Source organism: Phaenicophaeus curvirostris, chromosome 1 (assembly GCF_032191515.1).
Source record: "Phaenicophaeus curvirostris isolate KB17595 chromosome 1, BPBGC_Pcur_1.0, whole genome shotgun sequence".
Lineage (NCBI taxonomy): Eukaryota > Metazoa > Chordata > Aves > Cuculiformes > Cuculidae > Phaenicophaeus > Phaenicophaeus curvirostris.
Window position 1 is genome coordinate 143,630,430 of NC_091392.1, and position 24,073 is coordinate 143,654,502.

The 24,073-nt window shown below is 37.2% G+C and overlaps 1 long non-coding RNA gene across 1 annotated transcript in view; it reads left to right on the forward strand.

Annotated features, from left to right (window-relative positions):
- Positions 1 to 2,407: 2,407 nt before the first annotated feature.
- Positions 2,408 to 24,073, forward strand: part of LOC138716798 (uncharacterized) — a 160,586-nt gene continuing 138,920 nt past the window's right edge. The window contains exons 1-2 of the long non-coding RNA XR_011336732.1: positions 2,408 to 2,534; positions 2,869 to 2,906. This is a non-coding gene — a long non-coding RNA (uncharacterized lncRNA). The remainder of the gene's footprint in view (positions 2,535 to 2,868; positions 2,907 to 24,073) is intronic.

Consider the following 24,073-nt stretch of genomic DNA (forward strand, 5'->3'; position numbering starts at 1 on the left):
TACATGGCTTGTTAAATAGGAAACCTACCGGGATTCCCTAACATTTTATAAACATTATTCAGGGCTTTTAATGTGGGCAAAGGAAAAGATTATTCAGCTGCTCTGCAGAGTAGAAGGCAGGTCATTTCTTCCCCCATCCTCTTCCCAAGCTCCCCCCTCTCTAAATAAATAAATAAGAAAACTCCAATGGTTTCCAAACTCAAATTGTGTTGAGATCTCTTTAAACCATTTATCTTCCCAGCAAGTATGTGTGCATGTGGAGATATATATATATAAATTATATATGTCTTAATTATTTTTTGGCATTTTTCAACTTTTGCTGTCAGCTATGTAAACTGAGGTAGGAAGTCTTTGTTTGAATTAGAGTGGCAAAGGAAGGAAGAAAGATGAAACAGTTTTTCAATATGCAGAATGTGCTTTCAGCTGATTCTAGCAATGCTGAGCAGCATACCACTTCCAGTATTAGTAGCAGAGGACTGGTTCACATTCTTTGATTGCCTGAGGAATAAATTAATGAGGTTACTAGAGACATTGAACATTTGCATATTCACGGATGCTTATTAGGTATAAAGTGAATGCCAGGTGCATTGAATTTGGGGAATACTAGCTTTGGGTTTGGTCTTCTATTTTTAAAGCAATCACATCTTTCTTTTTTCCCTAAAGTGGGAAGTTCTGTAATTAAAAAAAAAAAGCATTTATAAGAATAATAACACTAAAAAAAATCAAATTAAATCCATACAGACACAGAATCGCTATAAGATATACATCAGAATAAATACGATACAGCATGAGGGTGGGGAGGTGGGGACTATCTGAATATCTTTTGTGGAACAACAGTTAGGATGACTACAAATATAAAAACAGTTGCTCCAAGACATAAGGATAACAAATGTTATATTTTTCACTGTGCTTCTTATGTATTTCTAGCTTTAAATAGCAATAGGACAACTCACAAAGTTACCTTCCATAATGCCCAGTGCTTAATTTTAAAGCCCTGATATTCTAGCACATTTTTTCATCTCGAGTCTCAAACTTGGCCTGCAAAGCACAGAAGATAGGATTACAAAATTTGCTTGACTGTATCTCCAAGGTGGACCTGCACGTGGTTGCATTGTTGTCAGTGACTTCCGTCATTGCTGTGTGAAAGCACATTATGTGAATGATTTGCACGGTATCTCATTATTCCTGGAAGTATTTATCTATATTATTTCTTTGGGATCATTATCCCTTCTGCATCCTTAAAGATTTCATGGTGCTGGGTTTTTTTGTTTCTTCCTTTCCATTCTTTGACTGTCCATATGCTAGAGAGCACAGTATTAGCACTGATTGTTTTAGTAGAGAAGTATATGTCATTTGAAAATGTGTATTGTTTGTTCTGCCTTTTGCTTTTCTTTTACAGTGTAAGCATTGTTTACATGTGCACAGATTACTGGCTTACATGCCCTGCACACAGATAAACACAAACACACATGCTCACACAGATGTGCACCTACAAAATTATTGGTATCACCTAGTTCCAAGTAGCTGGTGTAGCAAAATCAAGCAGAGACAAGTGTTTTCGTTGGATAATAATATGTATTTACAGTCTCCCTTCTGCCCCCTTGTTTCACAGAATACTGTGCTCAACTTCCCTCTCCTGGATGTTGCACTGTGTTGATCACTGCCCTGCCTCTGCAAATCCTATTTGAAAATCTCATTTGCAGCATAACTGACAACAAAGGCATTACATGGTGTATGCCCTGCATATTCGGTACACCGTTCCTTCCCTTTGTAAGTTATTTCTAACTTCTAATGAAAATACTGTGCAATCAGTTGATGATCTTTTTTATTTATTAATAGTATGTAAAATTAAGTGTGTCTAATCAAAGAATGGATCCTTTTTTAAAAGTGCAAGGTGGAATGCATTGGATCAATGATACAAAAAGCAGATGTTTTTTACTGCACTAGGCCTTTCTTTGGGTACTCTAGAAAACAGAAACTTAAACAAAACATTAAATTGAAGAGGATTCTAAGTTGCAGTCACTGCCAGCCACTGCAAGATGCAGAAATCCTCTTTAGATATACATTTTCTCTGCATTTGTTTCCAAACTGTTATTCTGCTCCGTGTTTTAAAAAAAAAAAAAATAAGAAAAATGATTTGATGTTTCAGTCTCTCAGGGCAGCTTCTGAATAATTACATGCAAAATGATCTATTATATATTTATTGAAAATAGTATTGTGGAGCACAAATGTGCATTTTATTCAGAAAGGTCACTTTTTAAAACACCCATTGTAGCTGCTTTGCTAACGTCCAGGGGTTTTTGCCATACACACCGCACAGATTTTTTTGATTATGTAGATTTTTTTTTTTTCCTTCCCTATTGCAGTTTCATATGCAAAGCATGCATCAGCCACATCCATGCTATCTCCTAAAGCAGTCATTCTGAAACCCAATCTGGGGACAGTGCAGACTAAATAAAATTTCATTTTGATTTGGCCTCCCGCTGAGAATGGGACTGCTTTGTTTCAGCCGACAGAACCAGCAAGCCAGAAAGGTATGTCCTGTTTTGCATGGCTGATGGTGTGACTTGAGGATCACAATCAGGCCGTTCATGCTCTCAGGGCTCGGCAGATCTCATCCACATCCTGCACCGTCTTTCTCTTTTCCTTGCCATTTGCTTTCCTTCTGTGCCGCCTGCCGTCTACCTGCAGGGCAAAGCTATGGCAGACCCTCTCACTATTGTTTACTTTGGCATATGTTTAATAGCTGCATGGCTGTTTCAGGGTAGGGTTTTTCTTCGTGGGTTTGTTTTTTTTTTTTCCCTCCCCCTCCCCCGCCTTTGTTTTTTTTCCCCTTCCCTATCCACATTCACTTTCCTTATTTTCTAGGTCTTGAATACACAAATACTGACTTAATGGAAAATTATGTAAGTACTGCTTGCAATGCTTCGGAGATTTTACTAAGAGATTTGTAATGCAGAATTTTATTGTACAACTGAAGAAACATTTAACAGCTTTGAAGGACTTAAGGTTTCATAGCCCTTTAGAGCTATTTAGGCAGTAAAGCAGTCACCCATTACAGTTAGGAGAGAAAAAAAAAATAAAAAGCCACTCTTAGGAAAGGGTCTGGCTGCTTTGCCATCTTCACATGCTTTATAGTTACAGCTGCAGTGCTTCGCTAGGGGAACATCAGTAAATATTTCTCTCTCTAAATATTAGTATGTATCTTAAAGCCAGTTTGCATTCCAGGAGAGGCTGTACAACACGCTCCTTGCTGCTGCTGTTCCTGCTGCCCTATCTTTCAGAGGAGGTGCTGGCGTTGTGGGGAATGACCCCTGCTTTAGCCTCTGGAACAGCTTTTGGACAGGGCTGCAGGGTGCTTGAAAGACTCCTTACAATGTGAACTTACTCCTCAAAACAGTATTTCTCTGTCAAAGCTACACTACCCGTTGTCTGTGAAGAATTTGTGGGGGTAGAAAAAGATTTTTTTCTTATTAAATAGAATTAGCATAAAATTTACCTCAGAAACAGGGCAAAATTTAATTTTGATTACTATGTATTTTAATATGGACAGTGTCTTGTTTTCTTAATGAGGTAGAATACAATTACGACACCGAAGAAATATTCAGTCCTTAACGAAAAATGAAAAATATGTAGCCATTTCTACAGAGCATTGATATTATATGGAAATGTATGTCTTCAAGGTGATTTACAGACACAACACTATTATTGAATGCAACATGCCTTTGTGGTAGGTGATATTGGTAACAGTACATTGTTCATCAAAGTCTTTTGGAACGTACATGATCAATTATCACACTCACTTCTCAGTTTAGCAAGCTTTATACCCACCTTTTATATGTTAGTACAATTCCATGACTTTTATTTTACAACCAGATAAACATTTCAGTTTCTGACTTTCTGAGGTGGCCAGGGGCGCAGGCCCTTGGCATAACCATGTGGATCTTCGTGTGGCAGAGTTTAGTGGCTTGAAAATTCACTTTCTTCCCATCTTCTTTAATTTAAAAAAAAAAAAAAAACACAAACCAAAAAACAAGTGTGGGTTTGGGGGCAAAGGATCATCCAACAAATGTCTGGAGAAAAAGAGAGGTAAAAATAATATGTCTCAGTGCCCTCCTGTGAAGAAAAGTAAACCAAATTCAAGTTTCAGCTGCATGCATTAACCTTGGCGAACTCCAGCGGGATTGTTTTCTGCACATGGCAGAGGGCAGGATCTAGCCCTGCATGTTTTGTTATGCAGAGATGTTTACAAAGTGAAATGCATCTTGAGAAGACTTTAGAGAAACTATCTGTAGTGGTCACATTTTCTTTGACAAATTTAAGGCTGTAAGGAAACTAAAAGTATCTATATTTTTAAGAAACAAGAACTACAGCTTTATAAAGGATACAGTGGGAAAGCGATCAGTTCTGTGTGTTTTTTTCTCAGCATCTCTAAGCCTCCTGCTTCACCCCTCAGGTATCATTGGGATGTTTTCCAAGTTATCAACTCTGCATTTTAATCAGAGTTAATAAAAATTAGTTCCAACTTTACATTTACCATGATTTAATTTTAATATTTAAATTCAAATTATAAGACAAACCAAATTCTAGTTATTGTACAGCAGTGTGTCCTAGTTCCTTTATCCCAGAACTTACAGTCTTAGCGGGCTTTTTGTGGTACAAAGTGCATTTTCTGTTATGTCAATAGCTGTATTTTAAAAAACCAAATAAATACGTAGGTATGCGTGCATCACTTGGAAACAGAAAACATTTTTGTATACAATACTCAAGGAAATTAACAGAAGTATTGATTATTTCGAGGGATGAAGTATTTGTTTAAATACTTCATTATGTTCATTATGGTAAAGGAAAATAAACATAGCTCCAGAATGTTCTTACTGTTCTGGATACTTTTTTCTATTAATTACATAACTGTTGTATTTAACCAGGAATCCTCACAAACTTTATTCTGTCATTCTTAGAAAAACAGAGTTCTTTTTCTAGATTGGTTTATAAGAACTGTACTTTGTGGTCATAATCTGGATCTGTAAAATAATTGAGTGGATTTTGGATGCTACTTTTGCATTTATCACTCCCACAGAAAGAAAAGTGTAAAAATATTAGCCCAAAGTCCAGAAACAAAGACCTCATTCTAAGGTAGACTTATAAGGCTACCCTCAGTGGACTTAGCAGTACTCTTCCTTATTTATATTTGTGTGCTTAAGAAGGGAATCGGATCCAAAATCCCAAATCACCTACCTCTAGCACACTATAATTGGAAAAAAACCCAATATACTTGAGCATATAACATATTGACTTCTATACTTATTTTATAAGTCAGAGAACTTCATAATTCTCAGTTCTCTGGCTTTTCTCTCACGTTTTGTCCTTTACCTGAATGAAGTGACGTGACTGAGATGGCGTATCTGTGCCCAGAATCCCGTGGAGGAAAAGAGATCATCTCAAATAGAGAACCTCTTGTAATCTGAACCTAGATGAATGCATTCAGGAGACAAGTGCCTATTTATAATTATATATATATGCCTACTTGTATGTAAATTAATTACATGATGCTAGTATATATATGTATGCATGTATAAATGTGTATGTATGCATACATTCATACATGTGCATACTTGTATATATGTAGGACCCTGTAACCAGGGTCCACCAATGATACTTGGGCACATACCGTTACTGTGACCATATAGAAGATGAGAATCTGTGTGATAAGTGCATTAACTGATCTCTAGCCCATAGGAAACACTCAGCAACTCCGCAACTGATGGTCTTAGGAATTCTCCTAAGGAACATATTCACAGTTGTCTGATGTTAATATCTACCTAAAAACTTGCAGAGGTCAATAGAATCCCAGACATGAAGATTTGACTGCAGGATCAGGGCCTAAAGATTTGGCAGTATCTCCTTAGGCAAGCCAGGACAGACTAATCAACAAATTTTTGGGAAAAAAATGGCAGAAATCTTCCATAACCCTGGACTTGGTCAAGACCTACTAGCAAAATTAATAGACAACACATTTGACTCAATATCATTGTGCTGATGTTCTTACATAATACACCTGATTTGACCAACACCAATAAAAAAGGTCTGAGAAACTGGTAGGGGATACTATAAAACTACACATCCAAGGGCAATTAACTAGGAGAAGATAGTATAAAACTATAAATCGAAGGAAAGCCGTAATACCCTGTCAGCAAGCATGAACATAGGAACCCATTGTGTTCGCAGTCCAAAAGGAGTGAGGAGAACTACTTTAGTTTGGGATATTTTTACCCAATCTCCTTAGAAATAAAAATAGAAAAATCAAAGTAAGATTTTTATATAAAAGAGGAAAGGTAATCACAGGCCTACTGTTCAAGTTCACTGGACCAGCAGTATGTTATATAAAAATGAATGCCATCACTTAACTCTTCATTTAATAATGTTTCAGGCTCTTAGGAAGTTGCCTTTCTTATCTACAAAAATAAAGCAAGGGCTCTCTCAGCTTCAAGGAGATATTCTCCACTATAAAATGGTATTCTTTGTTTGGGAGTAGAGACAGAATCAAAGAGTTTAGCCCAGCAACTAGTTGGAAATCTAGTTTTTCCTGAGTGGGAGAGGAGAAGTAAGTTTGTGAAAGGTAAAAAACAGAAAAACAAAAACAAAACAAAACAAAAAACCCAACAAAAAGTGAACAGAAAGTCATGTTATTTGTAACTAATACACACCAGGAGAAAAACTACCATTGGGATTCCTTTCTCAGAACAAAGCTACATAGAGGGAGACATACTTCTTAGAAGAACAGATTGTGAGACATTCAAAGAACAGAAGAACTTCAGTCTTGATAATCCAGGTCTTGAAAGATTTTCTCAAAGCAAAATGCACGTTGACCTTCCATGTATCAGGGCATATAAAGGTGTTAAAATTTTATTGGTTATATTAAAAAATAGACAAAGTGTGTTAGTCAACTATTTACCAGTCCTTTCTTATCAAAGGTTGAAGAAAGTTATTTTTCTATAAAATATGGGATGGGTGAAAGGGAAATACTAGTGAATGTCTAATGAGTAATATATAGCACAGAAATGGACTACAGATTAAGCATCTTCTTCGTTAACTGTTCTTTATCCTGTAGGGGTGGAGAAGGCTAGGTTGTAGCAGCATTATGTCCTCACAATAAAAATATATTTAATCTCCTAACATCTACTGCAATTCGTTGTTCATTGTGTATAATTTTCTTTATTTTTGAAACCCTTTCCCTCTACCAGCTGTCTGACAAATACAAGCATGAAACATTCTGAAAGTAAACTTTTGGAATAATTTGCATTCAATGGGAAAATTCCACTAGTAAGATAGTATTCATTAAATTTTTCTAGTGATGAACAAATCTCAAAAGATTCAGAGGACTGTTTCAGACAAATATAAAAATATGAACATTTGTCTATTGTGTTTTGAAAAATAATCTCTACTGCCATTGTACCCAGCAACTGCCAAATAATCACACTTTTTTGTTGTTCTTTAATGACATCTAGCTTTACTTCTGTGTCCTTCTGAGGTTCCTTTACTTTACCAGGCAGAGTAACATCTCCTCATGGTTAACAGACTACATTTCAGAGGAAATTAAATCATTCTCCAATCCATATTTCTTTCAGGAGTAATCCACAAAATCTTGATGCAGAGAGCAGACACAGGAAGTAACAGGAAACATTTTCATCCATAGTTTTGTTTTCGTTTGGTTTATTTTTTCTCTCTCTCTACTCTGAATTAAAATTTTCCTACATACATGTATACTCCTTGCTCTAGTGGTAATAAAAGGACATTCCTGAACCTTATACTGGGAACAAGTGAGAGTGCTGAGGAAGATTCACAGTATCCTCTCAGTTTCTTCTTATTTTCACATGTGAAATCCATGACTTCACAAGGATAAGAAAAGAAGAAGATAAAAAAAAGAAATGGCTAAATAAGATCCACCAGTATCTCAATTCTTTTGGTCACACTATAAATGATAAACAGATTTTCATCTAATGGAAATGAACACTTGGAGCTACTTTTTAGTAGGTTGATGGGGAGAAGGGAGCAGAGGATCTAATTTTTGTGATTCTACTCTCTCTCTTATCTCTTTTTTTTTTAGATTCAGTTAAGATCCCAATTTGTGCTTTATGGAGGTGAGATGAAAAGACCGAAAGCTGCCTCAGTAGGATCAGCTAAAAGAGCAAACTAGATCTGGGTGTTATCAGGTTAACAATGATAACTCACCTTAAGGTCCCTAAAAATAGAAGTGAAAGAAGCACATCAGTACTGAAGAGCAAGGGGGCCAGAACAAAATTCTGAAGATCCCCATAATTAACAGGCAGAGGGTCAGATGAACACTTATTAAAATGCAACAAAGCACAACGGGGTGTCTCAAAGATGGAGTTTCAATCTTAAACATGAATTTCTTGGTTTTGTCAGCTACACTCAGGCCTGCCAGGTTAATTTAATAAGATCTTTACCTATTACCTTTGAGAATTTTGGGGGAACATTTATTGTGAGAGTTAAAAGGTCAGTTTAGAGACAATTCAGGAGACAGGCCTCCTTAGAAAGTATAGGAAGAATGGCATTATGGTGATTTTTTAAAATGTATTTGTATGTAATAATTGAATGCTGTTGGATGAATGAATCAATTTACCCTCAAGTTTCAATTGCAATATTAAGTCTTCATTAAGAAATAATGTTCTCCCAGGGCAATGTTCCCACTTTACCCTAATACTGTTAAATACTGCATAGTGTCAATCCTCTTTTTACAGCACCAATACGATACTCTTAAACTACTTTGGTAAGGTAATTTTGATGAAGATCAATATTTGGCTTTGCAATTTACCCACACCAATCCTCACCCTACCCTGATCCAAAACCAGTTGCCCAGGCAGCAAAAGTAGATAAACTATCTTGAGAAAAGCATTTTAAAGCTTTCTTGTCGATAAATATTGCTTGTTAGCATGAAGAGAAGTATGTATTTTAAACCATAGACTTCATCTAATTACCCCTGATTTTAACACCAATCTAATTTGGCTGAAGCAGTTTGGTTTGAGCTTAAAATGTGTTCTCAGTATTGGCTGATTAATGATAAGTGAAAAGCAGGGACAGTTGTAGTGTCCTCTGACATATGTAAGGGATCTGGAGGGATCAGAACAAAGGCAGGGCAGAAGGACAATGAATACTTCCTCAGCTTCAACAGCAGAGGGAAAGCTGTACCCCATTTCCTAATACTCAGATGTGTTTTATGCTATATCTTTAACATATTGTTTATTGAAAGTTTTTTGAATGAAATATAACCCAGAGTACATTGTTACATCAGGATTTACATGTATTTTCTCATATCATAATATGTTGGCAAAACAGGATAACATTATGAGTAGCTGATCTGGCTGAAGTAATCAAGTACATTGTTTTGTGATAGTGTAAGTTTGTTAGTGTGATTAAGTCCAGCAATTTTTTTTTCCTTAGGTGTATTTTGAAGTGCAGTAATGTTTAGCTTCTCATAAGTGGGAGGGATTTTTTGTTTCAATTTTTCTTTTGTAAGTAAGATCATGGCATCTTGAATTTTGTAATTCCTTCATAAATTATTTTAAGTTTTCTTTGCATATGTGCATACCCACACACACATATTTACCACTTCTAGGACAAGTTGGATAAAGCAGAAGTGTAATATCACACCTCCCCTCTCCCGAATGAAAGACTGGCCGTCAGTGGGTAGCCAAAGTGCTGTGTACTCCCAGGAACAAAAAGAATAAAATGCTTTACAGGCAACTGTCAATAATCTGGTCTCAACTTCTCATTGCTGGGTGACTCTTAGTTTTCTTGCAGCCATGGCTCAAGTAAGTACAGCACGAACAAACAGAACCTCAGTCTTCCAAAATCCTGCCCTCCCAATTTGTTATGCTAAAAGTAGTTCAGTTCAACCCTGACCCCAAACATGTAACCACAGCCCATGACAAACAGTGTGGGGTTTTCTAGTGGGAAAGGCATGGACTGTAGGTTGTGTAAAACTGACTGGCTCTGCTTTAGTGAAGAAGGAAGCAAATTAAGAGAATAGGAGGAAATGAGAGAAACAGTCATAAGAAGGATCCCAAGACAAAGCAGAGACATAAGTCCTTGGGACATAGAATTCATTACGTGGATAAAAAACAAAACTAGCAAAGGGAAACTTTTTTGCTCCAGTTTCTCATATGATCAAGGAGACAGATTTTTTTGCAGCCTTTCTAGCAGAGTCGCACCAAAGGTTGTACTGCATTCATGCCAGCCACTGCCCAGAGGCTGCAGTTCTACAGCATCATGATTTGAGGATCCACTTGAACCAGAGGTGTTAAAAATATGAAAATCTGTTTGAATTTGACCTGTTCTCTGTACTGTTCCAGCCTTTTCTTCTCATCCTTCTCCTTCCCTGTGTGAGCCCTTCTTACTTCCCGGTTTGAGCCCTTCTTACTTCCCAGTTTGAGCCCTTCTTACTTCTCAATGTGAGCCCTTCTTACTTCCCAGTTTGAGATCATTTAGGAAGGGTGTTTTAAAGAAGCAAGATGAAGGAGGCAGGTCCTTGCTGTAGTTCTAAGAGCACAGGCATGGTTACTGGATGAAGCCCATTAAGTCAACAGTCATTACTTTATGTGGAAGACTGGATCTCATGTCAGTTTCCAAAAGCACATCAGAAAGAAAGATGCTCTTGACGTGGAGTGGTTTATGAATTTAGTATTGCAAGAAATGCACCTTCCAGGGTCAAGATTCTGAAAAGTCCCAGTTTTGGGTGCAACACTAGTGCAGGGAAATCTTGTTTTCCTGAGTAGGAAGGCAAGTTTCCCCCATTATCTTCACAGTCCTCCCTGACTCTCTGGTTTTATTTAACTTTGAAGTGGGACAACAAGAACAGTCCTTACACTCCTTTCCAACAAATCACTCATTCTCTCCTTAACCTCTGTGGGTCCTCACAGACTTGTGCATCTTAGGTTTCTTAGATGGTCTCACAACTGATCTTCTACAGTAGGCAGCTTTTCATTGTCCCAGTCCCTGTTTTTTGCCTTTTGCAACTCGGGTGGGTGCTTAAGACCTTGCCAATGAAGATGGAAGCAAAAAAAGTTGTTGAGTACCTCAGCCTTCTCCATATCCTGGGTAACTAATTCTTCTTTTTCCTTCTGGAGAGGGCCCACATTCTTGCTAGTCTTAATTTTATCACCAATGTACCTGTAGAAGACCAACATTTTTATGGACTCAGTGTTGTGATGCCATTATTGGCACCTTGTGTCCTTACAGCCCCTGAAAACCACCTACTTGTCCAGCCTCAGATAGGACGCTTTTCTGTACAGAATATTACAACTGAACCACCTCCTCTGAAGTTTCATGCTCCCTCCTATCCTCCTGGAGAACAAGTTCACCAGCATCCCAAACCTCCTACCATCTGTTCAGTCTGTGGAAAGCTGCTTTCCAGCAGCAGCTGCTCGTAAGTGGAAGGAGAACAATCCTGGGAAAGCCATCCCACAGGCTTGGCTACTGCACAGAAGGAGATTTCCAGGGAGAATTCATTTCCTGGTCCTCTTCCTGTTGGTAGAACAGGATTACTTCAGCAATAGGTTATCTCCTTCCCACACTGAAATGCAGGTGAATATTTTTGGAACATCCATTAAGCTTGCGTTTCATTAATGACTTCTACACATTAAATGGATGGTGCTTGTAGCTCTCATACAAACAAACCACTTCTCACTGTTTATACAGACTAGACAGTAAAACTTAGAATCACAGCAAACAGGATTCTCTTCATCAGTTAGTCCATGTAAATGGCAGAACCTTGAGCATGCTGGAAAGATGCATTACTTGTTCTTGAAATCTCCCAGCAGTGGAGATCCTACAGTCTCCCTGGGTGAGGTAAGTGTTCTTCTTCCGTGCTTAACTTTTCTTATAATTAGAATTTTTTCTTAATGTCTAACCCAAATCCCTCTTGCTGTGATTCAAGGCTACTACTTCTTGTCCTATACACATTGGGCTTGTCATACAGATTATTCACTTTCTCTTACATATCTCTCAGCTGCTATCATTTTTCTCTCAGTCTTCTTTACCTTTAGGTAGAATAACTACAGTCCCTTCATCTTTCATTCATAGGTCTTATTCTCTGATCTTTTTCATTCTCTTTTGACCTCTAATCTCCAAATTGTCCACATCTGGTTTTAAGAACAGTCATCAAACAGTGGACACAGTACATCACTGGAAGCACCACTGGTACCAAGAAGAACTCAGATCATATATTTGTTCCCTAAGAAAAAGATGTTTTATTTGGTTTAATCCACAGTGCATCTGCTCTTCTGGCTGTAAAGTGTTTTGATGTAATAGCAGTTAGATCTTTTAATACACTGTTTAGGCAACTAAGGAATGGCTTTTTAGCATTTCTAGCATTTTAAATGCTCTCCAAGCATTTCTTGCAGTATTTTGTCATTGTTAGTCTTTGTAATGTACTTGTAAGGCAAAGAAATATTATTGTAAGCATTTTTCCAATGAAGTGGTTGCAGGCCTGCAAAATGTGGCCTGCAAAGGCATATTTTGTCTTGTGCCTCGTGAAAAGAAAAAGTGTTGCTGGATTCTTCTGTACAGGATTCTGCAGTGTATTTGAAATATCCTTCCACAAAACATGACTATTCAATGAGTGTGTTCATACTGCAGGTTTCCAAGCCAAGTCTCTCTTCTTAAGGGCTCTCAAAGGTACTTAACTGTAAGCTCATTTGATTAATATTTTGTTCATTTCTGCATTTTCCATTTAAGTACCTAAGTTTTGGTCTTTTGTGTGCTCCAAAGCACTTTGCCAAAATCTTTTATCCCTCTTGGGATGGTTGGGCAAGGCGTAAGGGGGGGATGGCAGCTGGAGAAGATAGGACCAGAAAAGAAATGTGGGAGGCGCTTCAAGTGACAGGAGTTACTGTTTCTCTGAGACGAGACAGAAGCATTCATCTCTACACCCAACCTCTATCCAGAACACAGATATTTACTAAGTTTTGTTAATTTAAGATGTTCCACCAATGTCAGCAAATACCTGAAACCCACTTAAAAATGTGACTTACTTCCCCCTTGTGAATAATCCCCCCAAAAGATGACAATCTACTGTTGCTACAAAGTTCTCAATAGCTCAAGTGGCAGAGATCTTCATTGTGCAGCAAAGGTTTCCAGCTTTTAAAGTACAAATCAGAATGGTTCTGCCTAACCTCATTTGTGCCATGCCTGTTTTCTTTTTCCTTGTTTTTTGATCTTAGTTTAGCCTTCTTGTTTCTATGCATTAGATGCATAGATATGCGTCATAAAATGTGATGTGACATCAATCTTCAGAACTGCTAGGGTATTTTTGCACAAGGTGCAATCTGGTTCTCCAGTGGTAAGTTCTCATGTGACATAAATTGAAATCACAGTGGGTCATAATGTATGACAACAGGTGCACCGAAATGTTTTAATAATTTCTATTCTTTTTTGAAAAAAATCAAGTCAGAATCAAGAACAATGGCAGCTATTAAATTATTTCTGCAAATTCTTGCAGGCAGAGCAGCTGGAAAGAGGGGATCAGGGAGAGGACATATTTTGCTATTTGCAAGGGAGATGCAAATGCAGTTATTCAGTGTAAACCACATATTATATTTTTCGTCTTTCATGTGTTGTGATAAAAGTAGTTTTCTTACCAGTATAACATGTTTCATTAATACAATGTTTAAATAATTAAATAGAGCAACTCTGGAGGCGATGGCTAAGATAAAAGTTTGTAGGCAATCCATTATTGTGATCAGACAGTACTTCTTAAAACCCATGGAGATGCAATTTAGTAATTTAACTTCTGAAGTCAGTTGTTTAATAAACTATTACATTTTAATATAGTTTTGTTCTTGTCAAAGGGAATGATTCATTTCCCCTCTGTCGATTGTTCCAGATGAAGTTATTAGTGGTTCCAGGGTTGAGGGGGTGCTGGGTTCCTGTTTGAATATCATTACCATGCTGTTCCTACTCTCTAGATGTTGCCACTGTAATATTACACATGTGATCTTTGCTAGTTATAATTATTTTGTAGGGATAGTAAATGCCACCATTTGAGTCTTCAATATTGATATATTTCATTAGGTTTAATTCTGTTAGCAGAAAGTAAGATACTGGTTAAGGGGGATATATAATTAGTTGTACTAGGATTAAATTAATATTAGTACACTCTAATAATGGATGTCCCAGAAAGAAACCTGGCAAAACCATTAAACAGAGGGAATATAATAGCAGACAAACTAAATATTACCTCTGCTACTATCTGAGCTTATCACAGTTTTAAAAAGATTTGTTTGCTGAAGTTTCAATATGATTTTCTTGTTCATTTTTCTTTATTAAAAAAAGCTTTTATGAGAAACATATTCTAGAAAAAACAAAAAGCTGTGTTTCTCTCAATTTGTCTTTTCCCTCCTATGAAGATTTTAGTTATGTAATGTTGGAGTGTAGGTTTAATATGGTCTGTTCAGCTCCTTCTTTTGCAAGTTGCTGATAGCTCATAGAAAGGCTTGGTAATCAGTTAAATCATTCTCCATATATTTTTCCATTACTCATAGCAATCAAGAGTGGTGGTCATTTCCATGCTACTTCCACACAGAAATGCCACAGGAGCAAAGACTGGGACAGAAGCACCCATTGTCATTGCAACTCACCTGCTGTGGATACTGTCTCAGTCCAGTGTGACAGGTCCATGAAGGTTAGGAAGTGTGGTCCTTTCCACAAGCATTTGCTTATCACTGGCCTCAGTGACAGGTGGGATTATTTATGGCTGAGTCTTTTACCACAGCACTTATGGTTCTGAGATAAAAAGCACGCAACAGAGTCCCCACCGCCTCTCCAGCTGCAGAGATGGAAATTGGCATTATTTGAAATTCAAGGAGTTTTTACTGTACACAGGAATAATCCAAATGTGGAACAGGATTTGTAAGTAACTGTAAATCCCCTTTCCCCTAAGAAAACCAGAGTAAATGCAGGAAATAAGCTCCCACTTATATACCATAGACACAATGCTTCATTGTCACTTATTTTAAAGTCACAAGTGAAAAGTAAGAGGAAAGTAGGAGCAAATATCAAGGTGTTAGTGGCATTGATCCTTCCACAGTGCAGTCACTGAGAATTTTTGAGCTTACTTGCAACCAGTCAGAGAGGACTTAATATACATAATATTTGATGGTTTATTCTCTAGTACACGTGTTATTCGCCCAAATCAAGGAAAAGGGAAATGTCTTCACCTCTTTTTTCATTATTACTCCTGCTAATTTCACAGTTATTTACTCTTTATGTCACTGTATTTTAAGAAACTTTTAAATATTTCTTTCTACACACACCTATATTAAAACAATTCCACTTATGTATTTCCAGAATGTCTGAACCTAATTATTACCAGGTACTTGTGAGGCACATAAGATTTAATAAAAAAAAAAAAAAAGCAGCAAACAAAATTTCTTTATACATGCTATAGAATTCTGCTCAGTCCAACATACAAGGTGCTGAGGGGCATGGTTTAGTGACTGATAGGAATGGTTGGACTTGATGATCTGGTGGGTCTTTTCCAACCTGGTGATTCTATGATTCTACAACTCCATCATTGTCAAGTTTCCCCTCACAGAGGAGCATTCCCAAAAACATATTTGTTCTGCCATAGTTTATGCAAATCCTCAGGAAAATAACAACTTTCCTTCATTGCATTTATTTCTTCTCTTGAAATTGTATTTAGGAAACCAGCCTGGCCCTCTCTGCATCCTAGCACAGTATCCGTTGCAGATATATCGTGTGCTATCAAACCCACACAGCAGTTCAACATTCCTTAAATGTGGTCCTCAGCACTACCCATTCCACTCTTCTTTCATTTGTGTTCAAATTTCAGTTTTCATAGACACTCTCTGAGGTTCAGTCTTGCAGGAGACAACAGTCAGAATGCTTGTGCTGTACAATTTGGGCTTCAGACAAAGTGGCATTTTTTTCTGTAAGAATCTGCAGTAGTTACTGATCACCACCCATCCCACATTATTTTCTCTCTCTTGTTCTTGATCACTATCACTCAAACTATTTCACTCAGATAGACTTTTTCTTCCAGCCGCTATATAGCATGCACTGTAATCATACTGAGTAAATCACACTGAGTATTGTTATAGGAACATTTGTCAATATCATTGTTGTCTTGTTTGGCATAGTTTGGTTTTTTTTTCTTGTTCCTGTGACTCTGCAGAGAAGACTTGCATGCAACCTGTTGCATGTTGTAAAGAGTACAAACCTAAAGTGATTTAAGTGTTCTCTATTAGAATTGCTTTGCTTATCATGCCCTACAAGCTCTACAAATGGAGATAGGAGAATGTAGGTGTGGAGAAATCTACATTCAAAATGCTACTCTAAATGTAAATGTCTACCAAACTAGATCTCCCTTTTTTCAAATTCACTTTAGACATATACACATAAATCTTTGCAAACTACTACACCTTGTATGTGGAATGCTGGAGGTATTGGGTCTGTATGCAATAACAAAATCTTCCTTGTTTTTCACAGAGTGGAGACATAAGAAACGATGGTGTTCTTGATACTTATGCATTGCTTTTAACATTATGGTAGCCTAGACACTGGCATAATAGAGGCATCAGATGAAATAATAATACTCAAATGATGTTTGCAAAGTTGAGCTCGTAAATGTCAAAGGTGATTTGAAGTGGACAAGAGTGAGTCTTAACAAATCAACCGGGGGCTGCTGGCAATTGTTTCTGTTCTTGCTTCTTATTGAAACTAATATTGGACAAATTGAAAGAGTGATTGCCTTAGAGCCTTCGCAATGTCTTCACCAATCTGTTGCCCATTTCCATAAAAAATGGGAGTGAAAATGGCAGCTGACTTCTTTTGACCTCTCTCAATTTCACTGTGGCTCCTGTCAGAGGCTTGAAAAAGCAGTTTTTCAGGCAGACCATTATCTGCCATTGTAAGTTAGTTCACAGAGAAATTGAAAAATATCAGTCAAATAATCTATTTAAGCCTGGCCTTTCTGCATGTGTTATGATCTGAATGGTAGCAAACCAGCAAAAAGTAAAAACTTAGCTTGAAAGTGGATGAAGAAGTGAAGTTAGTTCCTTTACCAGATTTTCTTTTTAAAGCCAAATTCATCTTTTGTCCCTATGTTGTCATGATTTGACTCTCAGTGTTATAGTAAGATGAGAAGCTACCAGAAGTGCCTGAATCCTGGTCCTCCTTATCTTCCCGACTTATTGGATTCCCTTCTGGAATCACAGACCAAGAGCTGTTTTTTCTCCACTTCCTTTGCTAACTCATCTCTTTTCCATCTAGTACCATCCCTTACATTCACCAAAGTGTCACCCTTTTGATTCCATGAATTAGCTGCAGAAACACCTCCATCTTCTAAGATTTACTTTCATGGACTTTTTCTTCTTAGAAACTTACAATCCCACTAATGTTTCTCTTCTCTACAAAGGCCAAGACCTTGTCTTCCATGGGTATCAGAGGTGGCCTTACACTTAGTTTCCCTCAACTTCCTTTGTAACCGACAAGAGAGATCTTCATTTCCCTTGAAAGCAGATCAAGCTATGTGGTACAGTTTTACTCTCAGAAGTTGTATTTCTCTTTTAGAGGGAATTTTACAGAACTTACCTCCTAACCTGCATTTTTCTTTCAAGTACTTAAAATTAGAGAACTGGAGGCTCCATGACTTTGGATAACCCTTAAAATGAGTGCCTCAGGACCCTAGTCTATCCTGCACATCACTCAGTCCAACAGTGCTGGTATCACTCAGCAAACAGCTGACTACATTAAGTGAACAGCTTAGATCCCATTTTCACCTCATCTGTCTTCCATCAAGCTGATTCTTTTTGCCTCAGCCCTATGTTTCTAGAAGGTATCAAGACCACTGCAACCTCCCCACCTACATCTTCCAGTATGTAATTCCTTTATCCTTTCCCAAATTAATTATTTCAGAGGTTCTCTCACAACTGCTTCTAGCTATTACTTTGGTTGGGTTTCTAGTCGCAGCTTTCTTTCACTGCTGGTTGATCACCAGCCTATTCTTGCTTTGGAGAAATAGGTATTTTTCACTCTCCTTTTTCACAGAAGCTATGCAGTTCGTAGAGATAATCATGATTTCTTCTGGGAAAGGAATTAAATCTGTTTTTTACTAACCTTGGCAGGCACAAAGGACTCTTCTTGACTTAGTCTCATAGCTAGAAGTGTCCAGGTGCTCTTTCTTAAAATTCCATTTGCTTCTGAAAGTAATCTTTTTTTTTTTTTTTTTTTTTTTTTGCTATGAGACTTGAAAAAGATATACTATTTGTCTTTGGAATATCTTAACTAAAGCATTTGGCTAAAATTTCAAGGTTAGTCGGCTGTTACTGAAAATAAGATTTATTTGATGAGTTCTGGGTTATTTAATATAACGTGATTGCTGTGTGAGAAGTAGATTCTTTAAAAAAACAGATGCAGCTTTTCAGCAACAAGAAAAAAAATTGTTTCCTTTTGTATGAATGGAAACAAACAATTTAGACTTCAGAGACTTCTTACTTTTCACCTTCTTCCATTGTGAGCAGCCACCGTGTTTAGTTAAGGACTGGGTTTACTGGGTAAACTCAAACAAAGACTATTAGAGTCATTTGGTTTCTGTCAGCAGTCATAAGATAGCACTACAGAAAGAACTGTGTGAACAGTAAAGACACTGAAGTAGCAAAACCAGATATAGTTATAACTGCCATTCTGAGACCCACTGGAGATAAGCTGTTGACTGCCCATGTAATAAAGCTATAATGCCACAGCCACAGCTCAAGCTTTCTGCAGAACTATCCTAGTTACCTATGGAGGTAACACATAGTTGCCATGTTACTGCAAAATACTCTCTTATAATTGGCAACTCATCAGGTGATGTGCTGCAACTGAATTGGACCATTCCTTTGATTCCTGATTTCAGAAAATTTGATTTTCATGCAGGTGCAAAGTTTAAAGGTTGCAGTGGTTGCTAGGCTCACAATTTGACCTATTTTTTGGCAGTTTTTCACTACTGTATGACTTTTCTCCAATTGATGGTTTTCAGTTTATTTCTTTTATTTTTACTTTGGTTTGCTGGGCTTTGGACTGCAGGGCTATCCAACTAATAAGGGATAATGTAACCAGATTAAGTGTGGGTTCCAGCTAACCGTGTTCTCCTTTCCAATGCTTCAGTGTTGTGAATCTACAGAGCCTGCAGGCCGAATAACATTATTTCATTCACAGACACACACCTACTCCCATGAGGCTGCTATATTAACCTCCTACTTTTCTGTTTGTCCTTGGTAAAATTCTGATATTTTTTTTTTCCCTACACTCCCTACACCGATGCTGAGAATGACCCAGTTCTGATCAGAGATTCTCAGTAGTCAGAATCTAACTTTGGCACTGGAATCTCATAAAGAGATGTCTGCAACTAAACTTGATCATGTTTTTTATTACTACAATTATACTTCACAATAATGAACAAAACAAAATATACTTTTTTTCTGAATTTGTAAGTCCTTTTTTTTTGTGCAGGATTTAAATATCAGTCTACCAGTGATATGCAGATCACCTATAAAGACCTCCCTTGATGTTTAAGGTAAGAATCAGGATACAGCCAGGTCCGTTTACTTTCACTGGGGCCAAGTTTTTGATCTTGGTGTCTGGTTTTCCCTCAAGAGATTTTTCCGCATTGACAGAGGAAGACACAAGATTTCTGTATACATGTGTAACAGTGCGGATGAAACAGGACTCTGTTAGCTACTGCAGGCAGCTGGGCTGACCAATTTGCTCACACTCTGGGACAGTTGCATTCTGTGTCTTTGCAGACAGTTGCATTCTGTGTCTTTGCAGGTGTTGGGGAGGTAAAAATAGTGTGGTTCACCTCTTGGACAGACATGGCATCAGATTTCAAAATCCTCAATCTTAGCACAAAACTAGAATAAAAGGGCATTGTGGCAGACAGCAGTATGGGAGGTAGGGCTCAGAGTGGTTGGAAAGTGAGCTATCTCTGCAAAAGTATTAAGTGTGACATACTGTTCTCTTCTGCCATTTGCAGTGCTGTTGTCCAGCAGGTTTGCAGTCTCCAGGATCATAAATCCATACACACAGAAAGTTTTCCTCAATCCCAGCGATTCTTTTTCTATAAAAGTACCATTTTTGTACTGTTCCTCTATTGACCAAAGGGCAGTGGTCAGTTCTGAGTGGTAACAAAATGTGGCAGTGCTCTGGCCAAGACACAACTCATCCAGAAGCTTGTGAAAGGGTGAGCAGGCAGTATTCTGCCCACCCCAGGTATGGGCACCAAAAACGCAGATGACTCGGGGGCACAACAAAGGCCCTCCCTCCTGTCTGATTGCTGGAGTCATGGTTTGCCTCAGACACAGCTTGGATTACTTTATTCTGCAGTACTTTGTGGGCGACAGGCTCTTTTCCAAAATGCCTCTCTCACACAGACATCTCGCCTTTCCAGGCATGCCACCCTTCTTTTTTCTATTTTCAAAACATTCTTTTCCGGGGGTTCAGTGGCAGTGCAGCAATCCCGTGAATGTGACCTTTATGTAAGACTGGAAAAGAGTAAAAATTACTCATTTTTACTCTGTTCTTTACAGTGCCTTTTTGATTTATAAAGAAACAACAGCCACTGAGCTTTCTTACTTTTATATTTCTCTCATTTTTAACTTTAGTAGTATCAAATCTTGATACCCTTCCCCCCTTTTCATTAAGACTTTCTCAGGAACTTTGCAACTGCAGTATTCAGAGCTCTTTCTCAAAAGGCTGACTGAGCCTTTTTTTCATGTATTTGTCAGGAATTTAAGTCCTGTAAGTACTTATAGGGAGGGAAAAAGCACTTTTAAGGAGTATGATTTAAATGTCCCACCCTCCTGCCATTATAAAGCTTCCGATCTTTTGTTCCTTTTGATGTCATAAACCTACCAGTTCTCCAGACTCCGGAGGATGTATTTAGGAAAAACATGGAAATAAGTACCTGAAAAACAAATGAGTTTGAATGGCAGTGGGTTTGATGATTTATTTATATATTTTTAAACAGATGATTTATTTATATATTTTAAAATTTAAATTTTACATATTTCACAAATATTTTAATATATTTTATATATGTTCAATATATACATTTTAAAATATTTTTATATTTATAAATTTTTAAAATAAATAAGTACTTCTTATATATATATAAAAAAAAATTTCACTCTTATGTTCATCCGTACCCTGATGTTTGCAGACAGGAATGACGAAGCAATTTTAGTATTTTGGTTAGTAACACAGACTGGTTATCAGAATTCTAGGGCTTTTTTCTGCACCGTATTCTGTTGTGGAGGGGTTTTTCTGTACTTACACATGTATATCTGGCACGATATCAAATGCTGTGTAAAATTCCATAGATCTGAATTGCATTATCAACTTGTTAGTTATGTCAACTTTAGATATGACGATTTCCCCCTTGCAAAGTCTTACTTTTTAAATATGGATATAAAATAGCAATTAAAGTACTATGTCATTCAGTGTCCACTATTTCAACCTGCTACTTTCACTTAGAGCAGCTTATATATTACACTCTATTCATGCTGTAGAACTACCATGCCCTAGAATGAATACAAACTAGGGATAAAAAGCTTTTTGTTTCAAGGCTCCACAAATGTGGAATCAGTTACCAGTTGATTTAAGAACAATTGGGAGCTTTTCGTGTTTTAAGATGGAACTGAAACAATACCTCATAATGACTAGAAGTCATTGTAATCGTTTTAATTGATGTTATTCTGGTGTTATCTTGTTTTATTGTTTATTTATATGCATTTGTTTATCACAGGTCATGCTTGAAAACAGGCTTTCATCTCAATTTACGTAGTCAGCTAACAAATATATGTATGTATGTGCATCAGCTACAGTTGTTTATATCTGACAGCAAAACCATATGTATTCTACATGTATTTCTTGCCTTTATGTATGTGCTGACGATTAAGACATCTGAGTTTGATTTCAGCTTGACTTTTAAGTTTGCAGGACAAACCAAGAAAGTATGTCTCTAATAATATCAGTCAAATTATTGCTTGGCTCCCCAAGCACAAATCAAGTTAAAGCATTAACTAAGAACATGTTACTGTGATTTATAAAGGATTTTATGCTTTAGTTGCAGGGTTTTACTCCTGCTCTGTGTTGACTTTAAGGAGCATTAGCATTCAAAAATTATTTTTGCATCTCAAAAGGCAAATGATGTATTAAAACCAATGATAATATCTTGTGTAGAGAAATACAGTCTGGCATCAAGTATTTATTATCATAGCTGATAAAGTAATCACATGTTTAATTTACACCCTCTGCAAATGACAAATATCTACCTGAGTATTCCTACCTGTCCTTACATATTCAGCAAGTAAACTAACCAGTATATAAGAGGAATAGAGAGGAAACAAGTCATTATTTCATCTGTTCCATTTACAAACTCAGAAGTTACAAATGTGCAGCTGGGAAATGTGTTTGTCTCAAAGCTTCAAATCTGTGACATGTTAATTCACAAATAATTGGAGTCACATGGTCTTCCTTGAGGGCATTAGCTCAATATTCCCAATACAGTACACTTACTTGTAATAGAAAAGAGTGGACAAAAGTGGTTTTCATAAATCAGATAGAGTTGCTCAATAAATCCAAAACATCTTTCATTATTTCTAACAGAAAATAAGCTTAGTTATGTAAGCAATATTTTTTTAAATTTGAATGGTCTTTGGAAACTGGCAGGTGAGGAAATACAGGGCAAGGCTACATTATTTTTGGTTATCCAATCTGTCAGCTAAAGGTTTCACGGCCCAGGACCAAATAGTGCTCTGACTTGCATCCCATACGGACGACCTTACATGCAGATACTAAATACTTCCATTAAAAAAGAGCACTTTCCTGTTGGGACAGTCATATGATAACATTGTCTGTGTCATTGCCTAGATGTAGCTGTTTGCAAAAGTATAGGCTTTTCCCAAAAAAAATCATCTTTAGTACTCTGACTGCAGAATGAATGCTGCTGTGTGAAACCTGAGGGAGCTGTTAGGGTCCATTGCATCAATCCAGATCCTACACATGCGTACTAAGTCCACAATTAAAATTGCTTGTGATGCTTTTATGTTTTTTTTCATTTTGCAGTCCATTTTTAAACATTCATACTTATTCCTTTTTCACTGTCAGGATACCTAAGTGTTCTGGTTTGAGCTATAGCAGAATCAGTTTTCTAACTTCAGCTGTGTCTTGTCTAAGTAACTTCATTTTCTGAAAGTTCATCTTCTGCATGTTTTTCAGAAAATGTTTTTCTCTACAAGTGATAACACAGGGCACTGGTGTGCAGAAAGGCTATTGCTTTCATTTATTCCTATACCACCCAAGGCCATCCTTCAGTTGGTGAAGTGCTATAAGTCAAAGAGGAGAAAAAAAGTCACACCTGCATGGAGAAACAGACAGAACAGGTGACCCCAAACTGAAAAAGAAAGTATTCCATCCCATATACATCATACTTAGTATAAAACTGAGAAATCACTAAAGTCTCTGTCTCTTCTAAGATGGCCAGTGAGGACCTTGTCTGTGTGTTTGCCCCTAATCCCAGATCTGTGCATTCCCAAATCTAGATGCTGGATTCAGCCTCCCTCCTGCTACTCCCTTTGCCTGCCCTGCAGCATTTGTGGTGACATATAGTTATCGAGGGGTGGGGTAAAGACATGATTTCATATATTTGTACATATTGTTGTTGTTGTTATTCCATTAAAGCTATTGGTTTAGTTTTCTAGCCCACAAGTCTTTTCCTCTCGTTTCCCTTTCCCCTTTCCATGAGGAGGAGGGGGGAACTGGGAGTCCACCTGCTCACTTTCAGCTGCTGAAATCGGCTGAGCTGGGGCTAAACTGTGATACCAAACCACTCTGAACTACCCTTTGGACAAATTGCAATTTAAATTGAAAAGCATTTTAGTTATATGAGTAAGATTTTTTTTAAAAAGAACAGGTAAAATTCATGAATAAAAAGAAAAAAAACCAAACAGGTAAAGAATTGTGAATATTTAGTAAAAAAAAAAAAAATCCATTC